The sequence below is a fragment of the Syngnathus floridae genome, unplaced genomic scaffold (assembly GCF_059516105.1).
Source record: "Syngnathus floridae isolate MCC-2025c unplaced genomic scaffold, RoL_Sflo_1.0 HiC_scaffold_57, whole genome shotgun sequence".
In the NCBI taxonomy this organism is placed as follows: Eukaryota; Metazoa; Chordata; class Actinopteri; order Syngnathiformes; family Syngnathidae; genus Syngnathus; species Syngnathus floridae.
This window is the reverse complement of record NW_028284086.1, coordinates 137808-145000: the sequence shown is the minus strand read 5'-3', so window position 1 is coordinate 145000 and position 7193 is coordinate 137808.

Here is a 7193-nt window from a genome sequence, read left to right as displayed (position 1 = left end):
CCAAAGCCCATTCATTTACAACGGCGTGTCCGCCAGAGGGCGCGTTTCCCGCCGCGGAGCGGCCGGCGGGGCTCGTCGGAGAGCGTGTCCGCCTCTGGGTGGTCCTTGCCGGGCGTGGGTCGGCGTCCGCTGTCGGTACTTTACGGGACCACGTTCGGCCCGCGGACCAGCCGGCGGGGCTCTCTTGAAAGCTTACCCGCCTTCGCTGGTTCCCCGGTCGGCCGCGAGTGGCGAGAATTCGGCCTCTTCACCTGGAGCGCGGAGCGACTTTTGCGAAAATTTTTCTAAGTGCCAAGGGCTCTCGCGCCGCGATGCGTCCGCCTCTGCTGGTTCCCTGGTCGGCCACGAGTGGCGAGAATTCGGCCTCTTCACCTGGAGCGCGGAGCGACTTTTGCCAATTTTTTTCTAAGTGCCAAGGGCTCTTGCGCCGCGATGCGTCCGCCTCTGCTGGTTCCCCGGTCGGCCGCGAGTGGCGAGAATTCGGCCTCTTCACCCGGAGCGACTTTTGCCAATTTTTTTCTAAGTGCCAAGGGCTCTCGCGCCGCGATGCGTCCGCCTCTGCTGGTTCCCCGGTCGGCCGCGAGTGGCGAGAATTCGGCCTCTTCACCTGGAGCACGGAGCAACTTTTGCCAAATTTTTTCTAAGTGCCAAGGGCTCTCGCGCCGCGATGCGTCCGCCTCTGCTGGTTCCCCGGTCGGCCGCGAGTGGCGAGAATTCGGCCTCTTCACCCGGAGCCCGGGCCGACTCCCGCCGATATGATCACATCATGATCCAATAGCGAGTGTCGTATAACTATAACATGATGTACAAAATAAATATATAAATATTAACATCCCCTATAAACATTAAATATATAAATATTAACATCACCTATAAACATTAAACATATAAATATTAACATCGCCTATAAACATGATGAATACAGTGTTTATAACCGAATGCTCATTTTGTATTATTTGGCTTTAAATGCGATCATATGTAGTATATATCATGTATTTATCCACGAACCGTTAAAGAGATGTCAAGTCAGGCTACCTTAAGAGAGTCATAGTTACTCCCGCCGTTTACCCGCCTGTGTGCGAGAGGCGGTGTAATTTCTCTCCGTGTCCACTGGAGGGAGGTATTTCCCCGTTACGACCTCCGGGAAGATCACCGGGACGCGGAGAACGCTTAGCCGGGGCGCTGGAAGCCTCGTTCGGCTTAGAAAGTGAGGTGGAAAGCACGCGGGGAACCGGCTGGGGGTGCTGTGGAAGTTCAGCGGGCCGCGCAAAACGTTTAGCCGGGGCTCTGGAAGCCTCGTTCGGCTTAAACAGTGAGGATGGGAGCACCCGGAGAACCGGCTGGAGGTGCTGTGGAAGCTCAGCGGGCCGCGTAAAACGCTTAGCCGGGGCTCTGGAAGCCTCGTTCGGCTTAAACAGTGAGGATGGGAGCACCCGGAGAACCGGCTGGAGGTGCTGTGGAAGTTCAGCGGGTCGCGTAAAACGCTTAGCCGGGGCTCTGGAAGCCTCGTTCGGCTTAAACAGTGAGGATGGGAGCACCCGGAGAACCGGCTGGAGGTGCTGTGGAAGTTCAGCGGGTCGCGTAAAACGCTTAGCCGGGGCTCTGGAAGCCTCGTTCGGTTTAGAAAGTGAGGAGGAATGCACCCGGGGAACCGGCTGGAGGTGCTCCGGAAGCTCAGCGGGCCGCGTAAAACGCTTAGCCGGGGCTCTGGAAGCCTCCTCGGGCGTCAAGAGTTAGGAGGAAAGCCTCATGAGAACCGGCTGGAGGTGCTGTGGAAGCTCAGCGGGCCGCGTGAAACGCTTAGCCGAGGCTCTGGAAGCCTCGTTCGGCTTAGAAAGTGAGGAGGAATGCATCATGAGAACCGGCTGGAGGTGCTGTGGAAGCTCAGCGGGCCGCGGAAAACGCTTAGCCGGGGCTCTGGAAGCCTCCTCGGGGGTCAAGAGTTGGGAGAAAAAGCACCCCCGAGAACCGGCCGGGTCCTCCGCGAACCGCTAAAAAGATGTCGAGTGCCGCTACCTTAAGAGAGTCATAGTTACTCCCGCCGTTTGGCCGAAGGTGTATTTACTCGCCGTGTCCGCTGGAGGGAGGTATTTCCCCGCTCCAACGGCACCGGCGGCTTCCGAACGTCTCCCCGAGCGCTCGGAAGTCCGCGCGGGGGGGAGAAGCGGGCCGTGCGAGGTACCGGGTGGAGCTGGACCGTCACCGGGTCCGCTCGTCGTGCGCGCCGGCCGCTGGAAGTCGAATGAAGCTCCGCGATCTCATCCGCGGAGTGCAGATCCGCTGGGCTGGAGCTATTTTGGGCCACTTGGCGCGCGCGTACGGCCTCCCGGAGGTGCCGGGTGGAGTGCGCGAGCGCACCGGCCGCTGGAAGTCGCATAAAGCTCCGCGATCTCATCCGCGGAGTGCAGATCCGCTGGGCTGGAGCTATTTTGGGCCACTTGGCGCGCGCGCACGGCCTCCCGGAGGTGCCGGGTGGAGTGCGCGAGCGCACCGGCCGCTGGAAGTCGCATAAAGCTCCGCGATCTCATCCGCGGTGCTTGTAAACAGCCGATCCGGTCGTCTTGGAGCTATTTTCGGCCACTTGGCGCGCGCGCACGGCCTCCCGGAGGTGCCGGGTGGAGTGCGTGAGCGCACCGGCCGCTGGAAGTCGAATGAAGCTCCGCGATCTCATCCGCGGTGCTCACAAACAGCCGATCCGGTCGGCTAGGAGCTATTTTCGGCCACTTGCGCATGCGCACGGCCTCCCGGAGGTGCCGGGTGGAGTGCGTGAGCGCACCGGCCGCTGGAAGTCGAATGAAGCTCCGCGATCTCATCCGCGGTGCTCACAAACAGCCGATCCGGTCGGCTAGGAGCTATTTTCGGCCACTTGCGCGCGCGCACGGCCTCCCGGAGGTTCCGGGCGGCGTGCGTAAGCGCACGGGCCGCTGGAAGTCGAATAATGCTCCGCGATCTCATCCGCGGTGCTTACAACTAGCCGATCCGGTCGGCCTGGAGCTATTTTCGGCCACTTGGCGCGCGCGCACGGCCTCCCGGAGGTGCCGGGTGGAGTGCGTGAGCGCACCGGCCGCTGGAAGTCGAATGAAGCTCCGCGATCTCATCCGCGGTGCTCACAAACAGCCGATCCGGTCGGCTAGGAGCTATTTTCGGCCACTTGCGCATGCGCACGGCCTCCCGGAGGTTCCGGGCGGCGTGCGTAAGCGCACCGGCCGCTGGAAGTCGAATAATGCTCCGCGATCTCATCCGCGGTGCTTACAACTAGCCGATCCGGTCGGCCTGGAGCTATTTTGGGCCACTTGGCCCGCGCGCACGGCCTCCCGGCTGTCCCGGTGGTCCCGGTCGCCTCCGCGGACGGTTCAAAAAATGTCAAGTGAGCCTACCTTAAGAGAGTGACAGTTACTCCCGCCGTTTGGCCGCTCAAAGTGCCACCGGACGCGCAGCAACGCGAGTGTGCGCTAAGTGCGAGAGCTGGCGTATTTACCCGCCGTGTCCGCTAGAGGGAGGTATTTCCCCGTTACGACCTCCGGGAAGATCACCGGGACGCGGAGAACGCTTAGCCGGGGCTCTGGAAGCCTCGTTCGGCTTAGCAAATGAGGAGGAAAGCACCCAGGGGAACCGGCTGGAGGTGCTGTGGAAGTTCAGCGAGCCGCGCAAAACGCTTAGCCGGGGCTCTGGAAGCCTCGTTCGGCTTAAACAGTGAGGAGGAAAGCACCCGGGGAACCGGCTGGAAGTGCTGTGGAAGCTCAGCGGGCTGCGTAAAATGCTTAACCGGGGCTCTGGAAGCCTCCTCGGGCGTCAATAGTTAGGAGGAAAGCACCATGAGGACCGGCTGGAGGTGCTGTGGAAGCTCGGCGGGCCGCGTAAAACGCTTAGCCGGGGCTCTGGAAGCCTCGTTCGGCTTATAAAGTGAGGAGGAAAGCAGCCGTGGAACCGGCTGGAGGTGCGGTGGAAGCTCAGCGGGCCGCGTAAAACGCTTAGCCGGGGCTCTGGAAGCCTCGTTCGGCTTAGAAAGTGAGGAGGAATGCACCCGGGGAACCGGCTGGAGGTGCTCTGGAAGCTCAGCGGGCCGCGTAAAACGTTTAGCCGGGGCTCTGGAAGCCTCGTTCGGCTTAAACAGTGAGGAGGAAAGCAGCCGTGGAACCGGCTGGAGGTGCGGTGGAAGCTCAGCGGGCCGCGTAAAACGCTTAGCCGGGGCTCTGGAAGCCTCGTTCGGCTTAGAAAGTGAGGAGGAATGCACCCGGGGAACCGGCTGGAGGTGCTCTGGAAGCTCAGCGGGCCGCGTAAAACGTTTAGCCGGGGCTCTGGAAGCCTCGTTCGGCTTAAACAGTGAGGAGGAAAGCAGCCGTGGAACCGGCTGGAGGTGCTCCGGAAGCTCAGCGGGCCGCGTAAAACGCTTAGCCGAGGCTCTGGAAGCCTCGTTCGGCTTAGAAAGTGAGGTGGAAAGCACCCGGGGAACCGGCTGGAGGTGCGGTGGAAGCTCAGCGGGCCGCGTAAAACGCTTAGCCGGGGCTCTGGAAGCCTCCTCGGGCGTCAAGAGTGAGGAGGAAAGCACCCGTGGAACCTGCTGGAGGTGCTCCGGAAGCTCAGCGGGCCGCGTAAAACGCTTAGCCGGGGCTCTGGAAGCCTCGTTCGGCTTAAACAGTGAGGAGGAAAGCACCCGGGGAACCGGCTGGAGGTGCGGTGGAAGTTCAGCGGGCTGCGTAAAACGCTTAGCCGGGGCTCTGGAAGCCTCCTCGGGCGTCAAGAGTGAGGAGCAAAGCATCGCGAGGACCGGCTGGAGGTGCTCCGGAAGCTCAGCGGGCCGCGTAAAACGCTTAGCCGGGGCTCTGGAAGCCTCCTCGGGCGTCAAGAGTTAGGAGGAAAGCCTCATTAGAACCGGCTGGAGGTGCTGTGGAAGGTCAGCGGGCCGCGTAAAACGCTTAGCCGGGGCTCTGGAAGCCTCTTTCGGCTTAGAAAGTGAGGAGGAAACCACTCGGGGAACCGGCTGGAGGTGCTGTGGAAGCTCGGCGGGCCGCGTAAAACGCTTAGCCGGGGCTCTGGAAGCCTCCTCGGGCGTCAAGAGTTAGGAGGAATGCACCCGGGGAACCGGCTGGAGGTGCTCTGGAGGCTCGGCGGGCCGCGTAAAACGCTTAGCCGGGGCTCTGGAAGCCTCCTCGGGCGTCAAGAGTTAGGAGGAAAGCCTCATGAGAACCGGCTGGAGGTGCTGTGGAAGCTCAGCGGGCCGCGTAAAACGCTTAGCCGAGGCTCTGGAAGCCTCCTCGGGCGTCAAGAGTTAGGAGAAAAAGCACCCCCGAGAACCGGCCGGGTCCTCCACGAACCGTGAAAAAGATGTCGAGTGCCGCTACCTTAAGAGAGTCATAGTTACTCCCGCCGTTTGGCCGAAGGTGTATTTACTCGCCGTGTCCGCTGGAGGGAGGTATTTCCCCGCTCCAACGTCACCGGCGGCTTCCGAACGTCTCCCCGAGCGCTCGGAAGTCCGCGCGGTGGGGAGAAGCGGGCCGTGCGAGGTACCGGGTGGAGCTGGACCGTCACCGGGTCCGCTCGTCGTGCGCGCCGGCCGCTGGAAGTCGAAAAAAGCTCCGCGATCTCATCCGCGGAGTGCAGATCCGCTGGGCTGGAGCTATTTTGGGCCACTTGGCGCGCGCGCACGGCCTCCCGGAGGTGCCGGGTGGAGTGCGCGAGCGCACCGGCCGCTGGAAGTCGCATAAAGCTCCGCGATCTCATCCGCGGTGCTTGTAAACAGCCGATCCGGTCGTCTTGGAGCTATTTTCGGCCACTTGGCGCGCGCGCACGGCCTCCCGGAGGTGCCGGGTGGAGTGCGTGAGCGCACCGGCCGCTGGAAGTCGAATGAAGCTCCGCGATCTCATCCGCGGTGCTCACAAACAGCCGATCCGGTCGGCTAGGAGCTATTTTCGGCCACTTGCGCATGCGCACGGCCTCCCGGAGGTTCCGGGCGGCGTGCGTAAGCGCACGGGCCGCTGGAAGTCGAATAATGCTCCGCGATCTCATCCGCGGTGCTTACAACTAGCCGATCCGGTCGGCCTGGAGCTATTTTCGGCCACTTGGCCCGCGCGCACGGCCTCCCGGCTGTCCCGGTGGTCCCGGTCGCCTCCGCGGACGGTTAAAAAAATCTCAAGTGAGCCTACCTTAAGAGAGTGATTGTTACTCCCGCCGTTTGGCCGCTCAAAGTGCCATCAGACGCGCAGCAACGCGAGTGTGCGCTAAGTGCGAGAGGTGGCGTATTTACCCGCCGTGTCCGCTAGAGGGAGGTATTTCCCCGTTACGACCTCCGGGGAGATCAGCGGGACGTGGAGAACGCTTAGCCGGGGCTCTGGAAGCCTCGTTCGGCTTATAAAGTGATGAGGAAAGCACTCGGGGAACCGGCTGGAGGTGCTGTGGAAGTTCAGCGGGCCGCGCAAAACGCTTAGCCGGGGCTCTGGAAGCCTCGTTCGGCTTAGAAAGTGAGGAGGAATGCACCCGGGGAACCGGCTGGAGGTGCTGTGGAAGCTCAGCGGGCCGCGTAAAACGCTTAGCCGGGGTGCTGGAAGTCTCCTCGGGCGTCAAGAGTGAGGAGGAAAGCACCCGTGGAACCGGCTGGAGGTGCTCCGGAAGCTCAGCGGGCCGCGTAAAACGCTTAGCCGGGGCTCTGGAAGCCTCCTCGGGCGTCGAGAGTTAGGAGAAAAAGCACCCCCGAGAACCGGCCGGGTCCTCCACGAACCGCTAAAAAGATGTCGAGTGCCGCTACCTTAAGAGAGTCATACTTACTCCCGCCGTTTGGCCGAAGGTGTATTTACTCGCCGTGTCCGCTGGAGGGAGGTATTTCCCCGCTCCAACGGCACCGGCGGCTTCCGAACGTCTCCCCGAGCGCTCGTAAGTCCGCGCGGGGGGGAGAAGCGGGCCGTGCGAGGTACCGGGTGGAGCTGGACCGTCACCGGGTCCGCTCGTCGTGCGCGCCGGCCGCTGGAAGTCGCATAAAGCTCCGCGATCTCATCCGCGGAGCTTGTAAAGTGCAGATCCGCTGGGCTGGAGCTATTTTGGGCCACTTGGCGCGCGCGCACGGCCTCCCGGAGGTGCCGGGTGGAGTGCGCGAGCGCACCGGCCGCTGGAAGTCGCATAAAGCTCCGCGATCTCATCCGCGGTGCTTGTAAACAGCCGATCCGGTCGTCTTGGAGCTATTTTCGGCCACTTGGCGCGCG